This window comes from Dendrobates tinctorius, unplaced genomic scaffold, assembly GCF_039654945.1.
Source record: "Dendrobates tinctorius isolate UK_male_01 unplaced genomic scaffold, ASM3965494v1 ptg000049l, whole genome shotgun sequence".
NCBI classification, from domain to species: domain Eukaryota; kingdom Metazoa; phylum Chordata; class Amphibia; order Anura; family Dendrobatidae; genus Dendrobates; species Dendrobates tinctorius.
Genome location: NW_027361717.1, coordinates 26,921,030 through 26,948,254, shown reverse-complemented (window position 1 = coordinate 26,948,254; position 27,225 = coordinate 26,921,030). Strand labels below are relative to the sequence as shown.

The 27,225-nt window shown below is 43.9% G+C and overlaps 1 pseudogene; it reads left to right on the top strand.

The window, feature by feature from the left end:
* LOC141091171 (galactose-3-O-sulfotransferase 2-like) overlaps positions 1-20,253 on the top strand; it is a 132,943-nt pseudogene extending 112,690 nt beyond the window's left edge.
* The last annotated feature ends 6,972 nt before the right edge of the window (positions 20,254-27,225 follow it).

The window sequence follows — 27,225 nt, the reverse complement described above, 5'->3', positions numbered from 1 at the left end:
CATAACACAGCCCCTACCCCTAGGGCAGATTTCTCTCCTTACACCTCTTGCACACTTAGCTGTCAGTAGATTGCCTCCATCATCACTCGCTCTTACGGTACTTCTGATATATCACTGGCACTGCGTAAGTGGCGTACGAGTCCCGCTCTTCCGGCAAAAATCCAAAGGACTTAAAATAGTGTTTGTACATTCTAGTGAAGCAGTGGTGTAAAAACAATCGTGCAGCCCCTGACCAGGTGCCCCCATGTTATATACATTTGTTTACAGCATACATTTTTTAACATTAAGGCTATGTGCCCACGTTAGCGTTTTTAAACGCTCAGGAAACGGGTCTCCTTCCCAGAAAACGTGCGTTTTTGCCGCGATTTTTTGCGCAAAAAACACGCGTTTTGATTAAAAACACATGAGACATGCACAAATGTGAACAAGTCGGTCGGACAGTGTTCACACCACCCACTGACTGAAACACAGAAAGAAAGCACAGAATAACAAATGTGCAAAAATACCCTGCAGTAAAAAATAGGACTATAGGAAATAGCCAAAAATGCGGAAATTAATGAACATGCTGCGTTTTTTACCGTTAAGCGTTTCCTTAGCGGTAAAAAACGCATCCATTGGCACAAAAAGGCCAAAATGCATTAAAATGAATGGGATGCTTCTTTTAAGCATTTTTGATGTGGTTTGACCCCGAAAAACGCATCAAAAACGCTTAAAAAAATGCAACGTGGGCACACATCCTTACACTTTTTTGGCATTTTCCTCAGCCCCCAGACTGCTTTGAAGGGTTCAGCAGACAATTACTCGCATTTTCCATTGTCTTTCATTGACTTTCATTGGACTCGCTATTCGTACTGAATACCCAAGTATTAGGGTATACTCGGTACGAGTATAGCGAGTCCGAATACTTCAGTACTCGCTCATCCCTAGCATATACAGTTGTGGCCAAAAGTATTGACACCCCTGCAATTCTGTTAGATAATACTCCGTTTCTTCCTGAAAATGATTGCAAACACAAATTCTTTGGTATTATTATCTTCATTTAATTTGTCTTAAATGAAAAAACACAAAAGAGAATGAAGCAAAAAGCAAAACATTGATCATTTCACACAAAACTCCAAAAATGGGCCAGACAAAAGTATTGGCACCCTCAGCCTAATACTTGGTTGCACAACCTTTAGCCAAAATAACTGCGACCAACCGCTTCCGGTAACCATCAATTAGTTTCTTACAATGCTCTGCTGGAATTTTAGACCATTCTTAATAGCTGTCTACAAATATCTAAAGGGCTGTCACATTGTAGAAGGATCAACTTTATTCTCATTTGCACAAGGAAAGACTAGAAGCAATGGGATGAAACTGAATGGGAGGAGACACAGATTAGATATTAGAAAAAACTTTTTGACAGTTAGAGTGATCAATGAGTGGAACAGGCTGCCACGAGAAGTGGTGAGTTCTTCTTCAATGAAAGTCTTCAAACAGAGGCTGGACAGACATCTGACTGGGATGATTTAGCGAATCCTGCTTTGAGCAGGGGGTTGGACCAGATGGCCCAGGAGGTCCCTTCCAACTCTACGATTCTATGATTCTATGATTCTTTGGCAAACTGCTCCAGGTCTCTGATATTTGAAGGGTGCCTTCTCCAAACTGCCATTTTTAGACCTCGCAACAGGTGTTCTATGGGATTCAGGTCTGGACTCATTGCTGGCCACCTTAGAAGTCTCCAGTACTTTCTCTCAAACCATTTTCTAGTGCTTTTTGAAGTGTGTTTTGTCATTGTCCTGCTGGAAGACCCATGACCTCTGAGGGAGACCCAGCTTTCTCACACTGGGCCCTACATTATGCTGCAAAATTTGTTGGTAGTCTTCAGACTTTATAATGCCATGTACACGGTCAAGCAGTCCAGTGCCAGAGGCAGCAAAGCAACCCCAAAACATCAGGGAACCTCCGCCATGTTTGACTGTAGGGACCGTGTTCTTTTCTTTGAATGCCTCTTTTTTTCTCCTGTAAACTCTATGTTGATGCCTTTGCCCAAAAAGCTCTACTTTTGACTCATCTGACCAGAGAACATTCTTCCAAAACATTTTAGGCTTTTTCAGGTAAGTTTTGGCAAACTCCAGCCTGGCTTTTTTATGTCTCGGGGTAAGAAGTGGGGTCTTCCTGGGTCTCCTACCATACAGTCCCTTTTCATTCAGACGCCGACGGATAGTACGGGTTGACACTGTTGTACCCTCGGAATGCAGGGCAGCTTGAACTTGTTTGGATGTAAGTGGAGGTTCTTTATCCAACATCCGCACAATCTTGCGTTGAAATCTCCTGTCAATTTTTCTTTTCCGTCCACATCTAGGGAGGTTAGCCACAGTGCCATGGGCTTTACACTTCTTGATGACACTGCGCACGGTAGACACAGGAACATTCAGGTCTTTGGAGATGGACTTGTAGCCTTGAGATTGCTCATGCTTCCTCACAATTTGGTTTTTCAAGTCCTCAGACAGTTCTTTGGTCTTCTTTCTTTCCTCCATGATCAATGTGGTACACACAAGGACACAGGACAGAGGTTGAGTCAACTTTAATCCATGTCAACTGGCTGCAAGTGTGATTTAGTTATTGCCAACACCTGTTAGGTGCCACAGGTAAGTTACAGGTGCTGTTAATTGCACAAATTAGAGAAGCATCACATGATTTTTCAAACAGTGCCAATACTTTTGTCCACCCTCTTTTTTTATGTTTGGTGTGGAATTATATCCAATTTGGCTTTAGGACAATTCTTTTTGTGTTTTTTCATTTAAGACAAATTAAATGAAGATAATAATAACAAAGAATTTGTGTTTGCAATCATTTTCAGGAAGAAACTGAGTACTATCTGACAGAATTGCAGGGGTGTCAATACATTTGGCCACAACTGTATATACACCATATATAAAAAATGTAAAGAAGTTTATATAGTATGTTGCTGTGTATATAGTATATAGTGCTGAATCCACACTATATACACTGGCACATCTCTATACTAAATATACACAGCTCCACTCTACATTCCTTACCACAGTATATATTGTGGAGCTATGTACAGTATGCTGTGCATACTTCTCCTGTATACATGGTGTAATTCTCAGTATCTGGTTTTAGTGTGTGTGTGCGTGTGTGTGTATAATCACTCCGATAAGTTGTGAAAAAAAGTGGTGGACTCTTTATTAGGCCGGGGTCACACTAACCTGCGCAAAATACGGTCCATAGTTTACAGGCGTAAAACAGATGAATGACCCCTAAATAGTGCTCCGTAGGTCATCCGTAAGCAAGGTGCGGTCGCGTATTTTGCGCATGTGAGCATCCGTATGTAATCCGTATGGCATCCGTATGCAATCCGTATGGCGAGATTTTCTCGCAGCCTTGCAAAATGGACATTTAACGGTTTTGAGGCCTACTAACTATTTAAATCATTAGCCTGCACTGTATTTATTGGCTCAGGAACAGGTGGCAGCCTCCATTCTGTCCATTTGTCACCTTGCCTTCACTAGGTGTGTTGCTGTGGTATGTGCAACATGGCAGACAGTCTTACTTTCAACACAACTGAGCAGGTTCTCTTCAACTGGCTTTTGTCATGGTGCTTTGGCCAACCATACCCTGTGATAGTGGATCCGCGGAGGAGGAGACGCATGTGGGTACATCCACTTTTGAGGCAACGACTCACAAGAGGTCATTTTCACCGCCTCTATTCTTCTCTGTGGGAGCATCCTGTCAAATTCTACCAATACTGTCGCATGAGCCTTTCAACATTTGCTACACTCTTGGAGACAGTGCGCCCTTGGATAACCTTTCAGGATACAAGGATGCGCAAAGCTATATCTGCAGAGGAGCGACTTCTACTCACATTACGGTATGTACTACACAACCACATTCTCTATGTTCATAATGTGTTGGGCAAAGTTTGAATTTTTGCCTTCTTGGAGTAAGTTTAAGGCCCTCATCTTAGTCCACATATGTTTCAACTTACAGACACGAATGTTGTGTGGAATATGTACTGAATATCACTTACTCATTGTGCAAACCAAGATGTGTGTGTTATTTGCTCTGAAATCTTACCAAGCTTGGTATGTATGGACCTGTTTGTTTTGTAAATATGTGCATTCGACAATCATCCTTTTCTGTTGTTCTTCAGCTTCCTGGCCACTGGCCTGTCTTATGCTGCCCTCCACCATGAGTTTCTGATTGGAAGATCAATCATATCTGGCATAGTCAGGACAACATGTATTGAAATATGGACAAGACTATATCAGGTCGTCATGCCCGAGGCCAGGATGGAAGACTGGTTGAGGATATCAAGGGACTTTGAGGAAGAATGCCAGTTTCCAAATGTATTGGGGCCCTTGATGGCAAACATATCCGGGGACGTAAGCCGCCGAACTCTGGCTCCCAATTCTTCAATTATAAACAATACTTTTCTGTTGTATTGTTGGCTCTGGCCGACCCTCAATACAAGTTTATAATTGTTGACATTGGGGCCTATGGAAGGACGGGAGACTCTAAAGTCTTCAATACTTCCATTATGGCTCGGCAGCTACGCACCAACCAGTTGGATCTACCACCACCATGCCAGCTACCAGGCTCCACTCAAGAATCTGTCCCTTATGTTCTTGTGGCAGATGAGGCCTTTCAGTTAACGCGCAATGTCATGAGGCCATATCCCCGGCGCAACCTTCACCACAGGCTCAGGATATTTAACTTGCGCCTATCACGTGCTCGGCGACTGGTGGAGTGTTCCTTTGGCATTCTTTGTGCCAAATGGCGGGTACTCCAGTCTGCCATTCAGCTGAGTGAACAAAATGTTAATGAAGTAGTGAAAGCCTGTGTGGTACTTCATAACTTCACCAGGATACATGATTGTTCCTCCTGTGCTGGTGTTGTGCGTAGGCTGGACAATGTGCGTAGGGTGAGACCACCTATCAACCATCAACGTAGACCCATCTCTGGCCTCAAAGTGCGTGATCTTTTCACTAATTACTTTATGGCACCTCAGAGGGAACCTTGGCAAGAGCATGCTGGATCTATGTTGGCAATGTTGGTTTGATGTGTGTCAAAATATATATATTTCTACCCCTTCTGAATCTATGACTGTTGATTTGATTTGGTAAGCGTATTTTGATATGGGTTTGGACAATTAAGACAGAGACGTAAAGTGTAGTTGGCCAATTTTTACTTTTGGCTTTTTTGTGGGTTTTTTTTTAGTTTGTAAGGCAAACATATTCTTGCCCTATGAAAAACTTGGGCAATGGCCCAAATTGGGCTTTTGGCATATTTCAACATTGTTGTTCAAACAAAATTACAAACATATCCTACAACAAACATAGTGCAATAACAACATTGCAACTGTACACATTTGGAATCCAAAGTAAAAAAGAGGAGTTATCCATCATCAAAATGAGCTACACAAGATAATACTAACATTTATTCTGAAGGTTTTCAAATCATATTAATAAGCCACCATGACAGGCAAGGCTACCTTACGCGTTTCTGACACATATTACATGTCTGTAATAAACACAATATTTCACCGCACTATACTGGGAAAGTCAAAGGATCAAATTAGAAGACTGACTTGATAATACATAGAGAGAGCGTGATGGTCTTGAGGCTGTTTGCCTTGATTTTGGAATATAGTTAGCTGGCCTAAATTGGACTAAGAGAATATGGACAGCACGCCTTTTCTATGCATTATCAAGTGAGTACTCTATTTTGATCCTTTGACTTTGCCAGTATAGCCCCGTGAAATATTGTATTTTTTACAGACATGTAATATGTCTCAGAAACGCATAATGTAGCCTTGCCTGTCATGGTGTCTTAATCATATGATTTGAAAACCGGCATAAGAAATGTTAGTATTATCTGTTTTAGCTCATTTTGCTGCTGGAGAAAACCTCTTTTTTACTTTGCCTTGGGATTTTAACCACCAGTTCAAACACACTGGACATCTCCTCCCATCAGACCGATTAAGAACACTCATGTACAGTATGGGTTTACTAATTCCATGTTTTAAGCCACTTATAAATTGTGGAATGTTGGGGAAGGAGAAGGCGGAGGAGCAGCCTGTGGTTGCTGCTGACTACATTGAGCAACATCGCCCTGTGTGGGTGCATACTGTTGCCCATGCTGTTGGTACTGACCTTCCTCCTGTGATTGTTGGGGGTAGTGGCCATAGTAATACTGCTGAGGGGCATCTTGTTGGGGCGGGTAGGCCCGTGTCTCATACCCACCAATATAGCCATGTCGTCCCCAACCAGGTTGGGACCAGCCTCCAACACTGGGTGGGAATAAGTGGCCATATTGGTGGGGTTGGCTAGAGCCAGAAATCTGTTGCTGCTGTTGGGAAGGTTGGGTAGGGGGAGGAAGGGGGTGAGGTGTAGGCCCACGTATTAGAGGATGTTCAGACCCTGCTTGAGCAAGCATCTGTGTGGGTGGTCTCATGTGCATTAGATTTCATGGGGAAAGCTGCCACCTCTCCAGATATTCGAAAAGCTCATATGGGGTATTGGGGGGGGGTGCTAAGCAGGATCTGAAAACATCATCTAATATGGAGCCTGACCTCACGGGAAAGGGTACGGAGATAAAGGGTCAGGCTATGTGAGTAGGCCTCCTCCCCATCATCTGTAGTGACTCTAGATAAATAAATTAGCACCCCTGTGTCCACATTGGTCCTGCTCTCTTGAACAGCGACCTGGCGCCTTCTTCGGCCTCGCCGGGATGTAACAGCAGCCTGTGGGGATCCCCTGATCTGGTCAGTTGGGCTGCTGCTCAAGTTGCCCGGCTCTTCCAGGATGGGTGATGGGGCAGCAGCAGACCGTCCTGGTGGTGTGGTTTGTTGGGCAGCCAATGGGTTCTCCTGTGATGACTCATCTTCACCCATGCTTCTTGTAGGGGGAGAAGATGGGCCAGCCACCTCATCCCCTACAGGATCAATTATGGGCTCTGTCTCTGAGCCCGTTCCTTGATCCGTAAGGTTGGATTGAGTTCTGTTATGAAATAGAACAGAGGCAAAAATACATCAATATTTTTGGCCCTGTAAAGTATCTGTGTAATGTGGTGTAAGGTATCTACTTACGGTCTCAGATCCAGAATTGGGGCGAGGAAGGAGAGGCGGTCGTAATAGATATATTTTCGTTTTACGTATCCCGCATCCCCATTCCTGGACCGCTGCTGGCGTTCCAGGCGGTATTGGTCCTGGATGCTTCGCCAGTGTCTCATCACATCTTCCACTGCAATGTGACAGGAAATATTGTCAAATTCACATATTTGATAGGTCACATTTGCTACCAGTAGTCTAGGCATGTGGCCTTCTGGGGTGTGCTTTCTACCCATGGTGGCATATCTAATTGGCAGATACACAGGGTCTCTTTAGCTACACTTAATAATTGGTTTGTCTAGGAGGATGAGGAGCTTGTGGCCTAAACCCAAATTATGGCTGTGTGAATCCACGTGTCACATCCAAATCTAACGGCCTCATGAGGAAAAAAGTACATGCACAGGAAGGGGGGTGCTGATTCTATATTCCTTTTTTGTTGTGCGCTAAGGTTACTCATGTTTTGGCTTGTACTTACGAATTTTATGCTGCTCCTCACGAGGTCGATCACCAGAGTCATGGTACATCTCGCGACAGATGCGCCTCCATGACGCCTCCTTTCTTGCCCTGTTGGAATAATTGGCATCGCGTTGGTCCCAGATTTCGGGACGCTCCTGCACCAGGACTATTATCATCTCCACATTTATGTAAGTGGACGCCATGATGCTGCTGTATTCCGTGGAGGCGTACTTCCTGGATGTCTGGAGCGCTTTTTGAGCTCATTTGCATGTCTAGACTTCCTGATGATGGATTGGCCCATTTCCTGTCACCAGCCAAAAGACCTGCATATTGCTCGCAGGTCACACGTGTGGTCCATGTGTAATCCGTATTTTTTGTGCACCCATAGACTTGCATTGGCGTACTACGGCCGTAGTACGCTGACAATCGCAGCATGCTGCGATTGGCACGGAGCGTAGAATACAGATGAGAAATATCCGGCTGGTGCGAGGGACTCCATAGAGAATCATTGGTCCGTGTCTAATGTGTGCTTTTAGCGCCTCTCACTCGGCCATATTCCTCGCCAGTGTGACCCCGGCCTTAGCCAATGTGGCAACATTTCACATCCATAACATAACCTTTCTCTGCTGTGCAACTGAAATGTTGCCACATGGGCTAATAAAGAGTCCACCCCTCCCTCACTTGCTCAGGTCCTGGGCACTTGCAATAGTTACCTCTTCCCGCTCCTCCGCTGCGACGTCTTCTAACTGTGACATTTCAGATCAGAGGGTGCAGTGACGTCACGTCTGTGCGCCCTCTGCCTGAACAGTCACAGTGCAGAGACCCAGAAGACACCAACACAGAGGAGTCCAGAGCAGAGCAGTGGCCAGCGAGGAGGGGTGAGGATTTCAGTTTTTTTTTTTCTTTTTAAATGCTTTGAGCAATATATGGGGCCCATCATATACTGGAGCATCATATGGGGCCCATTATACTGAAGCATAATATGGAGCTCATTATATACTGGAGCATCATATAGGGCCCATTATATATGGAGCACATAAGGGGCCCAACATACACTGGAGCATTATATGGGGCCCATTATACTGAAGCATAATATGGGGCCCATTATAGACTGGAGCATCATATGGGGCCCATTATATGTGGAGCATCATATGGGGCCCATTATATATGGAGCATCATAAGGGGCCCATCATACACTGGAGCATTATATGGGGCCCATTATACTGAAGCATAATATGGGGCCCATTATAGACTGGAGCATTATATGGGGCCCATTATATGTGGAGCATCATATGGAGCCCATTATACAACCCCTGGCAAAGATTATGGAATCACCTGCCTTGGAGGATGTTCATTCAGTTGTTTAATTTTGTAGAAAAAAGCAGATCACAGACGCATTTTTCAATATGATAATGCGTCCTGCCATAAAGCAAAAACTGTGACAACATTCCTTGATAAAAGACACATAAGGTCAATGTCATGGCCTGTAAATAGTCCACATCTCAATCCAATTAAAAATCTTTGGTGGAAGTTGAAGAAAATGGCCCATGACAAGGCTCCAGCCTGAAAAGCTGATCTGGCATCAGCAATCAGAGAAAGTTGGAGCCAGATTGATGAAGAGTACTGTTTGACACTCATTAAGTAAGTCCATGCCTCAGAGACTGCAAGCTGTTATAAAAGCCAGAGGTGGTCAACAAAATACTAGTGATGTGTTGGAGTGTTTTTTTGTTGGTTTGTTTTTCATGATTCCATAATTTTTTCCTCAGAATTGAGTGATTCCATAATTTTTTCCCTATGCTTGGTTTAAAAAAGTAACCATTACTGACTACCACATTTTTTGTTCTTGATTTCTTTTAGTGTTTCTTAAAGCCAGAATGTTGCCATTTGAATTGACTTTAGTTTTGTGACATGTCTGCGATCTGCTTTTTTTCTACAAAATTAAACAACTGAATGAACATCCTCCAAGGCCGATGATTCCATAATTTTTGCCAGGGGTTGTATATGGAGCCTAATATGGGGCCCATTATATATGGAGCATTATATGGGGCCCATCATATTCTGTATGGAGCATTATATGGGACTCATTCTGTATGGAGCAATACATGAGGCTCATAATACTGTATAGAGCACTATGTGGTACCCATTACACTGTTTGGAGCATTATATGGGGCTCATTATTCTGTCTGGAGCAATATATAGGGCTCATTAAACTGTATGGAACACTATGTGGTGCCCATAATACTGTATGGAGCAATATATGGTGCTCATTATACTGCATGGAGCAATATATGGGGCATGTTATTCACAGAGCAGGTGCATTTATCCGGAGACTTGAGTACACACAGGTGGATTATATTTATCATCATTAGTCATTTAGGACAACATTAGATCATTCAGCGATCCACAATGAACTTCTGGAGTGAGTTTGCTGCACTGAAAGTAAAGGGGACGAATAATATTGCACGCATCACTTTTCAGCTTTTGAATTTCCACAAAAATTTAAAATAACCCAAAAATTTTATTCAACTTCACAATTGTGTCCCACTTGTTGTTGATTCTTCACCAAAAATTTACATTTGTATCTTTATGTTTGAAGCATGATATGTGGGAAAAGGTTGAAAAGTTCCAGGGGACCGAATACTTTCGCAAGGCACTGTAAAGTGTAAGCTCTTATTGTCAGCGGGCTCCTCTCTCTCTTTGTAAAGTATAAGCTCTTATGGTCCGCTGAGTTCTCTCTCTTCCTTTGTGTATTTTCTGAGCAATTATAAGCTTTGCAGTAGTGAAATTAATGCAAATTTATTCGCCAAGAATCAAATTTTTAGGGAAAATTTGGCAAATTCAAAATATCCTCTCATATCTAGTAACGATGCAATGATGTCATCTGATAAATGGCAACACTAGTGACTACTGTTCTCCCTAGTCCCTAACAACTAGGAGGGAGGCTGTGATGTTGTCACATCTCCTGTTGTTTGTGGGCTGTTGCCCTTGTTTGCATTCTTTGCCTAGTAACAGTGATGTAGGGGAGAGGAGGAGTCGGGGGAGGGACGTAGAGAGGAAGGAGGAAGTAAGGAATAAAGAAAAGCATGGCCTGGCAGCCAAGCACCAGCACATCAGCGTACGTCTCTGAATTCTTTATCGCCGACATCACGACACTACAACTGGCGACGAGGAAGCGTTCATTCATCAGCCACAGGTATTTCAGTCCCACGAACAGTCTACAAGGCTATCAGCACTCACTATGGCTTGTCTACCCGCATTTCCTGCTTTTGATGTGCATCAGTCCCAAGCAAACCTGGCAGTATCTTGGGATAAATGGCTAAAGCGATTCGAGATATTTCTGCAAGCCATGAATGTCTCTGATGATACCCGGAAAAAAGCCATGCTGTTACACTACGCAGGGGAGCAGGTTTACGATATATTCACTACTCTGCCGAATACAGGGGAGGACAAGGACTATGAGCTCAGCAAAGCTGCGTTAAGCAAGCACTTCTCCCCTCACAGAAATCCGGCATTTGATATTTTTAAGTTCAGGCAGTCAAAGCAGTCGCCAACAGAAAGCATGGCTGAGTATCATGTCCGGCTACGACACCTTGCAGCGCACTGTGCATTTGCGGAAGTAGACAAAGAAATCCAAATGCAGATCGTACAAGGATGTATTTCCTCCAAGTTAAGGAGACAAGCACTCAGAGACCCCACCATGACGTTAGCGAAGTTGCTAGATACAGCGCGTATAAATGATGCTGCAGACAAACAAGCTAAACTGATAGAGAACATCGAGCATGAGCCAGACGCGACATCTTCTATAGCAAAGCTTACACAGAAACCAAATGTGCCTCGCACGCAGGCAGCCACATGTTACAACTGCGGTGGATCGTATCCTCACCAGAATGTCTGCCCAGCAAAGGGAGGAACTTGTCATAATTGCGGAAAGCAAAATCATTTTGCAAAGTTGTGTAGATCCAAGCCACAATCTCCTCATACCACCGCACAACCTAGGCCACCAAAGATCCAAACACTGCAGATTAATGACGAGTCCCACAGCACCTATTTATTCTCCGTGACGGAAGAGGGATCTAATACTGTGCACGCAGTTACTAATCCAAAACGAGTAATCCTAGTGAATGGCAATCCAATAGAAGCCCTGGTAGACACGGGGGCATCAGTCAACGTCATCAGTCATACTGTCTACAACCAGCTCCTAAACAAACCTACTCTACAAAGTACTAATATAAAGATTTTTCCTTATGGCTCAGCAGCTGCACTGCCCCTGTGCGGAAAATTTCAGTCAGAAGTTGCAGCTGAAGGAAAGTCCATCACTGACACCTTTTATGTGGTAGAATGCTCTGCGGACACACTTCTCAGCTGTACCAGTGCAATATCTCTGGGCCTTGTGAACCTTGTCAACAGCATTACAGGTCCTTCGGCCCACCTCATTATGCAGAAGTACCCAAATCTCTTTAAAGGCCTAGGTAAGCTAAAGGATGTTCAAATAAAATTGCATATAGATCCGTCAGTACAGCCCTCTATTCAGCCCCACAGGCGCATTCCATTCCATGTCCGCAAGCTTGTGGAGCAAGAACTGCAAAACCTGGAGGCGTCCGATGTCGTCGAACGCGTTGAAGGCCCGACCCCCTGGGTTTCACCAATCGTTGTTGCACCTAAACCGAAGCAGCCAGGTAAAATCCGACTATGTGTGGATATGCGCCACGCCAATCAGGCGATCCAAAGAGAAAGGCACATCACGCCCACTATTGATGACATTCTCGCAGACCTGAATGGTGCGAAGGTATTTTCGAAAATTGACCTAAACTCGGGCTATCATCAACTTGAATTGCATCCAGACTCCAGGTACATTACAACTTTTAGCACGCATATGGGCCTGCGCAGATTTAAGAGATTGAACTTTGGCATCTCATCGGCCGCAGAAATTTTTCAGAATATCGTCAGCCAGGTTCTGTCTGGCATTGCAGGAGTCCTCAACGTCAGTGATGATATTCTCATTTATGGCACAACCCAAGAGGAACATGACAATCGCCTAGAACAAGTGTTTCAAAGACTCCAAGCCTGCAATCTCACTGTCAATCCGTCAAAATGTGAATTTAACCAAAAATCATTAACTTTTTTTGGATACATCTTTTCTGAACAAGGAGTTTCAGCTGACCCACAGAAAGTGGCTGCCATAAAATCGGCTAGCCCACCGCAAAATGTGTCAGATGTTCGCAGCTTCCTAGGACTGGTCACATACTGTGGGCGATTTATACCTGACCTAGCCACTGCTTCTGAACCTCTGCGAAAGCTCACAAAGAAAGACTCTCCGTGGACATGGGGTACTGAGCAGCAAGCAGCTTTTGACGCATTGAAAACCAACCTAACCAGCGACACTGTCATGGCCTATTTTGACACGTCAAAACCCACACAGCTACTGGTGGATGCTAGTCCAGTAGGCCTAGGGGCAATTCTCACACAAGTGTCTAGCGCAGGCGACATATCCACAATCTCATATGCCAGCAAGACACTAACGGATACAGAGCAGCGATATTCACAAACTGAGAGAGTAGCCCTGGCAGTTGTGTGGGGGTGCCTTCATTTCCATTTATACCTTTTTGGACATCAATTCACAGTGATAACTGACCACAAGCCACTCGTTCCAATTTTCAATAAGCCCTCGTCAAAGCCTCCCCCGCGTCTTGAACGCTGGTTGCTCCGCTTACAGAACTATCATCTCCAGTTGAGATACGAGGCGGGAGCTGGAAATCCCGCAGACTATTTCTCGAGACACCCAGCACCACAGCCCACCACAGACGACATCCCCGCGACGATTCTGGCGGAGGAGCATGTCAACTTTGTCGTCGCCCATTCGGTACCGAAAGCTATGACCATACAGGAAATTAAGCAAGCGCTGGATGCCGATCACCAACTTCAATTTGTGATAGAGACGGTTCGGTCCAAGAACTGGAGCAGTTTTCTCGCTGAGGCCCGCCTTCACCCTCCTGATCAGGCTGGGTACCTGGAGGTTTTCTTTAACGCGAGACATTCACTATCAGTATCAGACTCAAATATGCTCTTAAGAGATAATCGCCTGGTGATACCTCAGAAACTTCAGAGCAGGGTACTGGATCTGGCGCATGAAGCTCATCAAGGGGTCGTGAAAACGAAGCAGCTACTTCGGGAGAAAGTGTGGTTTCCCGGACTTGACAAAAAGGTAGAGGCACTCGTTAAAACATGCATACCGTGCCAAGCCACTACAGTTGCCCATAGACGTGCACCATTACAAATGACACCCCTGCCAGCCGGCCCATGGATAGCTGTTAGCATCGATTTCTGCAGTCTACCAGATAGCTCCTATCTGCTGGTGATCATGGATGACTTTTCAAGGTGTCCAGTCACCGAACATGTTTCTACAACCTCGGCCAAGGCTGTTTTACCAAAATTAGACAAGATCTTCTCGGCATATGGCATACCTGAGATCGTGAAATCTGACAATGGACCGCCTTTTAATAGCACAGACTTTCAGTCCTTCGCAACCTACCTGGGTTTCACACACCGGAAAATAACTCCTTGCTGGCCTCAGGCCAACGGAGAAGTCGATCGATTCATGCAATCGCTCAACAAGACCCTAAGGATTGCTACCATGGAGCACAAGGACTTACAGCAAGAGTTGAACGCATTCCTCAGACAGTACAGGGCTACACCCCACTCTACAACGGGAATACCACCTGCAACGGCACTGTTCAACAGGCCCTTACGGGTCAAACTTCCAAGCATTCCAGCAATCTCCGTCCAGACCCCGATTTCTATTAATGACTCCATATCAAAGGAAAAGATGAAACGGTACGCAGATAAGCGCAACCATCGAGGCAGACAGCCGGCAATACAGGTGGGCGATTGGGTCCTGGCACAAAGGTTAAAAGCGACTAGCAAGTTTGCGTCACCGTACTATCCGGAACCCTTTCAAGTTATAGACGTTAAGGGCACCATGGTTACTGCCCGGAATCAAAGTCGTCAGGTCACACGAAATGTGTCCCACTTTAAAAAACTCCGGGGCCAAGTCCCAAAAACCACCCTATTGAGGAAGCGGAGAGCGACGACTTCCTGCCAGAGACTGGAGATGCCGTAAGCCTAACAGGGGATGTCTCCGGGGATACTCAGGGCTCATCTGGTGATGGGCTGTCTCACCGCTATCCGACTAGGACCTATCAAAGACCACCTGCCCACCTTACAGACTATGTTCTGCAGTGAGACTTAATGTTTGAACGACAATATTCTTCAAATGTTTCAGTTTTTTTTTTTGTTGTGAGAAAAGAAGAGGTGTGATGTTGTCACATCTCCTGTTGTTTGTGGGCTGTTGCCCTTGTTTGCATTCTTTGCCTAGTAACAGTGATGTAGGGGAGAGGAGGAGTCGGGGGAGGGACGTAGAGAGGAAGGAGGAAGTAAGGAATAAAGAAAAGCACGGCCTGGCAGCCAAGCACCAGCACATCAGCGTACGTCTCTGAATTCTTTATCGCCGACATCACGACACTACAGAGGCTAGTAGCAGGAGGGAGAGTAAGGTAGGTAGGATAAATACCGTATATACTCGAGTATAAGCCGACCTGAGTATAAGTCGCGGTACCTAATTTTGCAACGTAAAACTGGGTAAGCTTATTGACTCGAGTATAAGCCGGGTATGCATTGTCCCCTCATCCCTGTTCGGGTATGCGTGGCTCCCCCCAACCTGTCCTGGTATGCATGGCTCCCACTGTCGCTGTCCTGTAATGCATGGCTCCCCGTCCTGTCCTGGTATTCATGGCTCCCCCGTAGCTGGCCTGGTATGTGTGACTCCCCCCCTCCTGTCCTTGTATACATGCTAACTATTACAAAAAGAAAAGACCATCCTACTCATCCCTCCAGTGTGTCCTCACAGCACCTCGTTCCAGCGCCAGCAGCTCTTCCTGTGCTGAGCAATCAAGTGGCCCCACTCATTAAGGTAATGAATATTCCCTCCACGCCAATGGGAGTGGAGGCGCGTGCATATTCATTACCTTAATGAGCCGGGCCACGTGATTGCTCAGCACCGGAAGAGCTGCTGGAAGCCGAAACCAACAAGATGCTGTGAGAGCGGCGGGAACGAGATGCTACGAGGGCACGCTGGAGGTTGAGGAGGATGTCTTCTGGAAGCTGGCGACTGCGGCTGCAGCTGTCACTGTGCACGCTATAAGAGAAATTAATATTCATTTCTCTTTAGCAGCGGCACAGACTTTAGCCATAGCTGCCGGCTCCTGCCTCTGTGACCCAGTTCTCCGCCGCTCCCCTGCCTGCTTTCTGGGACAATTGACTCGTGTATAAGACGAGGGGGGCGTTTTCAGCACAAAAAATGTGCTGAAAAAATTGGCTTATATACGAGTATATACGGTAGTAGCTCGTTATAGTGATTTATAAAGTTAGGAAAACGGATAAAATAATTAGACATCAAGACTGACTCCACTGATTGGCATGCTGTCTCCCTCATGCCAGAGGGTTTGGAATGTGGTGGAACGAGTTGATAAATTGCTGTGGGGTATTTGTGATGATTTAGCTGTCATGGTCCATGTGGCAACCAATTACAAATAAATGGAAGGATGAGGATATTTAAGAAAAATATTAACGCATTAGGCTGCAAGCAGAAGGGGAGGACTTCCAAGGTAGCGTTCCCTGGAAAACTGCCTGTGCAATATGGATCAAATGAAAGACAGTGGGAGCTTAAGGAGTTAAATGCTTGGCTTAAAGGGAATCTGTCACCCATTTTTTGTGATATCAGGTAAAGATATCACTCAATTGTGCGTCGCATAAGTATTCTAGCAGTACCTTTCATAGCCCCTGACCCCTCTCCTTTAATGCAAAAATACCTTTTTAATCTGTCTTTCGATGTATGCAAATCACCGAGGTCTGGTCCGATGGGCGAGGCTTATTCTCCTCCCCCTCTCCTGTCTTGCCCTACACACTTGCTCCTCTCACTGGCACCGCGGCCTCAGCACTGAATGATGATGTCATCCAGCCGCACCTCTGACTGCCGCTGCCATTTTCTCATGCAGGCAGCTTAGCTGCAGAGATCGCTCCCTGCCGGCCGCACATGAGGGCAATCTGGCCAGGGCCCCCCTAGAGCCTCGAGGCTGGATAAACAGGCCAGATTGCCCTCATTATTAGCCATCCTACAAGGGCCCCCCTCCACCTCCGGGCCCCGGTGCAGGTGCACCGGTTGCACATGCGGTATGTCCGCCCCTCGTGTGCATTTTTTGTCATTGTGTATGTATTTAATCCATTGTGCTGTATTCCATTGTATGTAAGTGCAGGCACTCTCCTGTTGGTAGTTCCACCATTTCCCCACTCTGTCCTAATAAAAGTATTTTATTTTTTCCCATTTCAGCCTTTGAATAACGCTTTTCAACCACATATTCGGCTTCTTCTCCTTTGGTTCCACTGTAAAAGACAGCGGATTTTCTATCCTTATATTCTCTAGCTCCAGAGTTAGCCTAATTATAATAAAATATTGCTAAAAATTATTTGAATAAAAAATTAATTAGTGAATTAATGTATTCTGAACAGGTAGAAAAAGTGATGCCAGAGGACACATTCTACTTCACCATCCTGCGAAATCCAGTCTCTCAGATGGAATCATCTTTTTCCTATAACAATCACTATGGATTTTTCAAAAAGGCTCAAAATCTGGAAGATTTTTTAAACAATTCAAATATATTTTACAAAGATACAGATGGATTAATCAGCATTGCTAAGAATTATATGACTTTTGATCTTGGTTTTGAGCTTAATGGTTCCCCTGAGCAATCAATATTAGCATGGCATGCAATGGACAACATATTTGATCTGGTGCTGATCACAGAATATTATGATGAGTCTCTTATTCTCCTGAAGGACGCTCTCTGCTGGTCTTTTTATGATGTGTTGTCTTTCCGTCTCAATAGCAGAAGCAACAGTACTAAGAAAACACTAACTGTAGAAACTCAAGAAAAGGTAAAATCGTGGAATAATTTGGACTGGGATATGTATGTCTACTTCAATAATACTTTCTGGAAACGTGTACAGACATTTGGAGTGGAACGAATGGAACATGAGGTTAAAGAGCTCCAGAGAATGAGGACTTTGATGTCTGAGAATTGTCTGGAGGATGAGGTTGACCCTCAAAAAATAAAGGACAAGTCAATTATGCCACATCAATCTGGGATTGCCAGGATCCTTGGTTACAATCTAAAGGATGGACTTTCAGAGGACGATGAGCTGCTGTGCAAAAGACTTGTCACTCCAGGATTTCAATATGATACCATTCTGCAAAATAAGCAAAGGAATAAACTCATACCACAGACAACAGCTCTATAACTTTCAGGAATTACAATGAGAATGTAACTAAGTCAACAATGAAGACATAAATTGTTGAAGACTAAATTGTTAAAAACTATAAAAAGTCTGCAGTGTCCACCCAAAATTCCCCATTCCACAAGCGCTAATTAATATCCACTTCTTACAACACTAAATCTTTGCTTGGAAACATTGTCCAGCAGGGCCGGACTGGGACAAAAAAGCAGCCCCGTTTCACAAACCCCAACAGCCCACATACACTCCCCACCCCTGATTAGTAAGTTTTGCTATACTTTGTCGTTCCCCTCAACAATCCTCTTAGAGGCGTTATTTGAAGAGCCACATGTGAATGGCGCCGCAGTGCGCATGATTGACCACAGCTCCATTTACATGATGCTCTTTAGAGCGTCAGTCCTCGGGATCATGGGGGTCCCAGCGGTTAGACCCCAGCGATTGGAAAGTTCTTGGGATAAGGAATTACTTGGGATAATCCTTTTAAATGTGTTTTCCAATATTTTTTTTTTATTTTCCCATATTAATACTGAAAATAATAAAGTACTGACCTTTCCAAAGTTCCAAAGTCCAATGTCACCTCTCCAACAACAGGACAGGACAGGAGAAGTGGCACTGTGCAGTGTATATACAGGACAGCAGAAGTGGTACTGTGCAGTTTGTATACATATATATATATATACCGTATATGACAGGTGAAGTGGCACTGTGCAGTGCATATATACACAGGACAGAAGAAGTGGTACTGTGCAGTGTATATACAGGACAGGAGAAGTGGTACTGTGCACTATATATATATATATACAGGACAGGTGAAGTGGTACTGTGCAGTGTAAATATACACAGGACAGGAGAAGTGGTACTGTGCAGTGTATATATACAGGACAGGAGGAGTGGTACTGTGCAGTGTATATATGTATATACAGGACAGGAGAAGTGGTACTGTGCAGTGTATATATACAGGACAGGAGGAGTGGTACTGTGCAGTGTATATATGTATATACAGGACAGGAGAAGTAGTAATGTGCAGTGTATATACAGGATAGGAGAAGTGGTACTGTGCAGTGTATATATGTATAAACAAAACAGGGGAAGTAGTACTGTGCAGTGTATATATATATATATATATATATATATATATAAAGAAAACCTTAGAAAAAATGTGTAGGGACCAAAATATTCAAAAACGGACCAAGAAAGCACAAAATTGGTAAACCCCTAAAAATAAACCTTTAATTCAATTCTTTTTAAAAATTTTTTAGAAAATTCTAAAAGACTGGGTGATATCGGGCTTACAACAGTGCCCAAAAATTGACACATAGAAAAAATGTTTAATTATCAAAGGAGGGGGGGGTAAACTCACCCTAATAAGCCCTAATGTGTCCCTTCCTGACTGTGAAGGTTGGCACCCTAGCTGTTGATGATGTGGCGCCCCTGCTCAACGTCAGTAGCCTTAGGCTACTTTCACACATCAGGTTTTCGGCGTCAGGCGCGATCCGGCGTCGTGCCGGAATGCCGGATCCGGCAAATGTTTTGTAAAACCTGAAGTGCCGGATCCGGTTTTCTGCCGGATCCGTCTTGTTCTTGACAGACAAAACCGGATCCGTCTCATCCGGTTCATCCGTTTTTTTATCCGTTTTTCGACGGATTACGCCGGATCTGGTTTTTAAAATTGACCCTTGTGGCCTTCCGAAAGGGATTGGCTACTGGAAAACTATATATAGCATGTTCCTACAGCCCTTCTTTGACAGGTTGTAGAGGAGAAAGTGCAGGTTGGAGAGAAGAGCAAGTTACTGGCGAAGATGGATGTTGTCATTGGAAATATTACCACTAGAAGTTCTGTGACGGTTTCAGTAATGAGGGACAATTTTGCACTATACTTTATGTCACCTCAAGGCAGAGTACACTGGCAGGATGACAGAGTGTGAAAGATTTGTGCCCTAACCAAACTTGTGTACCTTCTGGACCAACAGTATATACCTTTGCCAACCAAAGTTGGCTATCTTGTCATGGTCTTACTATTTTTAGCTTTAGGCCACAGGTGTGTACCTGGTTGTGTTTTATGCAAAGTATTTCACCTTTTAACAAAAGTTGTGTACATTGTTAGGAAATCACCAACAATAAACACAACTTTTCAGGTGAAATACTTTGCTTCAAACACAACCAGGAACACAACTGTGGCAAAAAGCTAAAATTTACCCACAGTTATATACCTGGTTTTGAATACCTTTTTACCTTTTAAATACCCTGTATTTAACCTTTTTTTTAAACATATTTCGCCGCAGAAAGAAATGACAGACAACCAGTGTAAACAATAATTTAACTTTTATTTAAAATATTTTTTTTTGTGTAAACTGTTTTTAAAGTTAAAAAAAACTTTTTTAATAAAGGTTTGAAACCAACCAAATGGGCATTTTTATTACAAAAAAAACATTATAACTCGGTGTAGTGTGGGGTGGAAATACTGCTGGAGGGGCTGCGGGACACTTCGACAATGGGAGTGTGGAGAGAGGACTGGGATCGTGGTGGGGAAGGAACAGTTAGAGGTGATGGTGTGGAAAAAGCTACAGAATGGGTGGACATGTGGGAGGCAGAAGAGGTGGTGGGCGGTGGAGTGGAGGGTTGGGCAGGGACTGTAGGAGAAGATGATGTTGATGGAAAAATGTATGGGGAAGGAGTTTGGTACGGGGAAGGAGTTTAGTACGGGGAAGGAGTTTGGTACGGGGCAGGTTGCTGGAAGTGGGGAGATGTCTGGTACTGGGGAGGTTGCTGGTACTGGGAAGGTTGCTGGTACTGGTGAGGTTGCTGGTATGTAATAGGAGGGGGAGGATGGAAAGTGGCTGGAGGGGGTGCAGATGTAATAGGAGGGGGAGGATGGAAAGTGGCTGGAGGGGGTGCAGATGTAATAGGAGGGGGAGGATGGAAAGTGGCTGGAGGGGGTGCAGATGTAATAGGAGGGGGAGGATGGAAAGTGGCTGGAGGGGGTGCAGGTGGAGGAACTACAGTGGTGGGAGGTGGAGGTTGGGAGGTAACCTGCTGTAGAGCACCGTGGCACGAATGCATTACATGCATCTGCTGGGTAGGAGATAGTGTTGCCATGCGCTCCACAACAGACCTGAAAAAGGTGTGGTTTGGCGATGATCTTGCTTCTGAATGCATGGTTTGCAGAAGTGTCTTCACCTCCAGAATGCTGGAGTTGATCTGCTGAAAGCCTGCGGAGATTTGCTCTGACAAGACTTTTAGACAGTTCTGGAAAGATGCATTCAGATGCAAGAACTCTGGCGCATAACTCTTTTCCTGACCCCTCTGCCGCTGCCGCCCAGTACCCACAGGTGTACTAGAGGTGGCAGGGGCAGAAGGGTGGGGTAAAGGGAAAGCGATCTCCTCACCAGCAGATTCATGTAATGTAGGCGGCCACGATGCTCCTGTGCTGGTGGATGGGACAGATGGGTCGAATGTGTGGGAAGGCTGGGAAGGTGCAGATGTACCGGGGCGGTCGAAGTGTCCCTCGGTGCCGGTCTCCTCAGGGATCGCCTCAGAAGGGTCCAATCGTGCAGGCTCCCGAGTGCTGCTCACCGTGCTGTGGAATAAAGAGAAAAAAAAACAATTAAAATACTGACATGGTATGGCCCTGACTGAAAAAAAAAAGTTACATCTAACATTTTTTTTCACATGTGGTGTCTAATATTTACCTTCTAGTGACCATTGTTTCCCGGAGGAACGACAGGGCTTGTGCGTACTTGTACTTGCTCCTGCGTTCTCCAGATCCACTCGGGGCCCGCATCTCTTTATTGAACTCCTTCTTGAAACGATCCCTCACAGACTGCCACCGATTCACAATTCTGTTCCCTGAAACGAGAAAGGAGTGGTTAGTATACAACATCAGTGTTTCACAAACTCCAGTCCTCATGGTCCCCAGGGGTCATGTTTTCAGGATTTCCATAGTAAATAGAAATCCTGAACACATGATCCGTGGGGACCACGAGGACTGGAGTTCGGGAAACACTGGTTTACATCAAGCAACCGGTACTGTATATACTTACGCTCTCTAATCTGGGCCCGAACATCGAGGTCCTCCCAGCGGCCCACAAGGAGCGAACAGATTTCCTCCCAGAGTCGTCGGGTAACGATAAGGTCAGCGTGGCGGTGGTCAGCCATATTCCAGAGCGGCTCCCTTTCTCTGATGAGATCGATGAGGTGTTCCACATCGAGTCCTCCATCCTCACCGTCAGAGTCGGGAGCACGCTGTGAAGGCTGTTAAAGAAAAAGACAAAAATAACATAATTAGCCTCCACAAAAGAAATGAAATAAAAAGTGCAAAAAAACAAAGCAAAAATATTTATACTTACACGCTGGTGACCGCCGCGTTGCTGTCGCCGACGACCCTGGGAGGCACTGCGAGGACCTCTTGGCCGAGCACCAGATTGGGAAGACTAGAGAAGAAAACAAAAAATGTTATGTCTTTGGATGTAGGCATTTGTTTGCTGTGTGTGTGGTCTGCAGAACATTGTTTTCTATGTGTTGTGTGTAGTGTGATGTTGTGTTTCTGCGTTTGATGCAAAAAACTTACCAATTGTGAGCCCACTCCAGGTGTCTGTCCACCCCTTCCTTCTTCTTCTGGGAGCTCCTCTTCATCTTGTGAATCCTGTTTTGAAATAAAAGGCAATGAATAGACATATATTACAGAGATGATGGATTTTGGAAATAAAAACTTACCGTCAAACGCTGACGATGCGAGGGAGGGCTCCCAGAAGATGATGTGCTGTCTTCCTGGTGGCCACACTCCATGCCTGTGGGTGGTGTTCCAGCTGCTGCCATTGCTGCTGCTGCTGCTGCATCTATTGGGCGGCTGTTGAATAAAGAGAAACAAAGGGCCAATGAATATCTTGATATTCAATAGCCCTAGTTTGGAGGAATGGGGGATTTGATAATTACCGTCTCTCATCTGCTGCTGGCCTCCCCTCCTCAGCATGTTCCATTTGCTGCTCCATTTGGGGTGGTGGTGGTGCTGATGGTGCTGCAGTGGTCTCCTGCCTTCTCCTGCTGCGCTTGGTTGCTTTCTTGGGTGGCATGTTGGGTGTGGCTGTGGGTCCCACTGTCTTGCTTTTATATATGTCTTGTGGGCAGAGCTACTGAGCATGCTCAGACCAAAAAAACCGGATCCGGCCACCGGCGCTCATAGGCTTTCATTGTGTGAAAAAGACGGACGCGCCGGATCCGGCGTGTCCGGCTTTTTCGCCGGAAACAAAAAACGTTACAGTAGCCGTTTTTTCCAGACGCCGGATCACGACACATTGCCGGATCCGGCGAAAACCGGATGAAACGCATGGCCATCCGGCGCGATCCGGCGCAAATGCAAGTCAATGGGGGGAAACCGGATCCGGCATTGCATTTCGCCGGATCCGGTTTCTGTCAAAAGCGCCGGATCGCGCCTGACGGCGAAAACCTGATGTGTGAAAGAGGCCTTAAAGACCCTTTATCAGATTAACAAAACAAAAAAAAGGGATACACGGAAAAAAACACACACATACAAATATATCTGAAAAAAATACCACTAGTGGGTAGACATAAATATGTCTCATAGGAGAAAAAGTGCTGAAGTGCTGTAAACTTATCTCGTAGTCAAAGCAACTCTCAAAGAAAATTATCTCGGAGAAGAAAAAATGCAGCTCATATAACTTATCTCGTAGTAAACAGAATGCAGCTCGTAGTAAACAATGCGTATGCTGCAAAAAAGACAGACCATATGCACAATATTAATGCCTAAAAAACATGTACGATAAAGCATTAACCAGCCTCATACTCAAAAGATAGGCTTAATGTACTACAGCAATAACAGCAGCATCACTCCAAGTAATTGCAAACCAACTAGTGCAAAGAGACAAATCTGTAAAAGTCAGGACCTAATCAGGACTATTAGGTCCTGACTAGAGTTGAGCGATACCGTCCGATACTTCAAAGTATCGGATCGGATTGTATCGGCCGATCTTAAAAAAAAGTATCGGTATCGCCGATTCCGATACCGGAAGTCCCATTCAAGTCTATGGGACTTCCGGTATCGGAATAAGAAAAATCCTGTTTTTCCCTTGTACAGCCTCTCTGGGGTCTGTACGGGCCTTTCGGGGGGCTGTGCCGGCCTGCCAGGGGGTCTGTGCAGGCTCCGGTGGTCTGTGCCGGCCTGCCGGGGGGCTGTGCAGGCTCCGGGGGGCTGTGCCGGCCTGCCGGGGGGCTGTGCCGGCCTGCCGGGGGGCTGTGCAGGCTCCGGTGGTCTGTGCCGGCCTGCCGGGGGGCTGTGCCGGCCTGCCGGGGGGCTGTGCAGGCTCCGGTAGTCTGTGCAGGCATCGTCCGATGGGACTACAAGTCCCATCGGGCGATGCCTGCTACCATGACAGTGATTGACACATTAGCCAATGATGGGACAGTAGTAGTCCCATCATCCGGCTAATGTGTTGAATGTAAAAAAAAAAAAAAAAAAAATTACATGCTACATACATGCTACATACATACAACATGCATACTACATACATGCTACATTCATACTACATACTACATACATGCTACATTCATACTACATATATACTACATGCAACATACATACTACATATATACTACATGCATGCAACATGCATACTACATATATACTACATACATGCTACATTCATACTACATACTACATACATGCTACATTCATACTACATATATACTACATGCAACATACATACTACATATATACTACATGCATGCAACATGCATACTACATATATACTACATGCAACATACATACTACATATATACTACATGCTACATACATACTACATATATACTACATGCATGCAACATGCATACTACATATATACTACATGCTACATACATACAACATGCATACTACATACATGCTACATTCATACTACATACTACATACATGCTACATTCATACTACATATATACTACATGCAACATACATACTACATATATACTACATGCATGCAACATGCATACTACATATATACTACATACATGCTACATTCATACTACATACTACATACATGCTACATTCATACTACATATATACTACATGCAACATACATACTACATATATACTACATGCATGCAACATGCATACTACATATATACTACATGCAACATACATACTACATATATACTACATGCTACATACATACTACATGCATGCAACATGCATACTACATATATACTACATGCTACATACATACTACATATATACTACATACATACTGCATGCTACATACATACTACATGCTACATACATACCACATACATACTACATACATACTACATGCTACATATATACTACATATATACTACATGCTACATACATACTACATATATGCTACATACATACTACATACATACTACATGCTACATACATACTACATATATACTACATACATACTACATGCATGCTACATACATACTACATGCTACATACATACCACATACATACTACATACATACTACATGCTACATATATACTACATGCTACATGCATACTACATATATGCTACATACATACTACATACATACTACATGCTACATACATACTACATATATTCTACATACATAATACATGCATGCTACATACATACTACATGCTACATACATACCACATACATACTACATACATACTACATGCTACATATATACTACATATATACTACATGCTACATACATACTACATATATGCTACATACATACTACATACATACTACATGCTACATACATACTACATATATACTACATGCATGCTACATACATACTACATGCTACATACATACCACATACATACTACATACATACTACATGCTACATATATACTACATATATACTACATGCATGCTACATACATACTGCATGCTACATGCATGCTACATACATACTACATACATACTACATGCTACATACATACCACATATATACTACATACATACTACATACAATACATTCATACAATACATACATAGACATACAGTACATATAACATAGAGTAACATACTTACCAATACTTGTCACATTGTTCCCCGAAGCCATTGTCTTTTACGGAATAAATATTAACATAACAAACCACAAAAATACTCACCCACGATCCGAAGCAGTCCACGAGTGTGTCCCACGACAATCTTGGGTAGAGAACTGCAGCATCAGATGTTGCTGCCGTTCTCTACGGGCTGCAGGAATCCAATGACGGAAGGTAGGTTCATCCGAATTTCCCACACAGCAATGGCATAAAGTGAGACTAGGGACTTTTTTTTTTTTAAGTGGCGGAGGAATACAGTGCGGAAGGATACCTACCTTCCGTCATTGGATTCCTGCAGCCCGTAGAGAACGGCAGCAACAGCTGATGCTGCAGTTCTCTACCCAAGATCGTCGTGGGACACACTCGTGGACTGCTTCGGATCGTGGGTGAGTATTTTTGTGGTTTGTTATGTTAATATTTATTCCGTAAAAGACAATGGCTTCGGGGAACAATGTGACAAGTATTGGTAAGTATGTTACTCTATGTTATATGTACTGTATGTCTATGTATGTATTGTATGAATGTATTGTATGTAGTATGTATGTAGTATATATGTGGTATGTATGTAGCGGTATGTATGTAGCATGTAGTATGTATGTAGTATGTATGTAGCATGCATGTGGCATGCAGTATGTATGTAGCATGCATGTAGTATATATGTAGTATGTATGTAGCATGTAGTATGTATGTAGTATGTATGTGGTATGTATGTAGCATGTAGTATGTATGTAGCATGCATGTAGTATGTATGTAGTATGTATGTAGCATGTAGTATGTATGTAGCATGCATGTAGTATATATGTAGTATGTATGTATGTAGTATGTATGTAGTATATATGTAGCATGTAGTATGTATGTAGCATGTAGTATATATGTGTTATGTATGTGGTATATATGTGGTATGTATGTGGTATGTATGTAGTATGTATGTAGTATGTATGTAGTATGTATGTAGCATGTAGTATGTATGTAGCATGCATGTAGTATGTATGTAGCATGCATGTAGTATATATGTAGTATGTATGTATGTAGTATGTATGTAGTATATATGTAGCATGTAGTATGTATGTAGCATGCATGTAGTATATATGTGTTATGTATGTAGTATGTATGTAGTATGTATGTAGTATGTATGTGGTATGTATGTAGTATGTATGTGGTATGTATGTAGTATGTATGTAGCATGTAGTATGTATGTAGCATGCATGTAGTATGTATGTAGTATTTTTTTTTTTTTTTTTTAACATTTAACACATTAGCC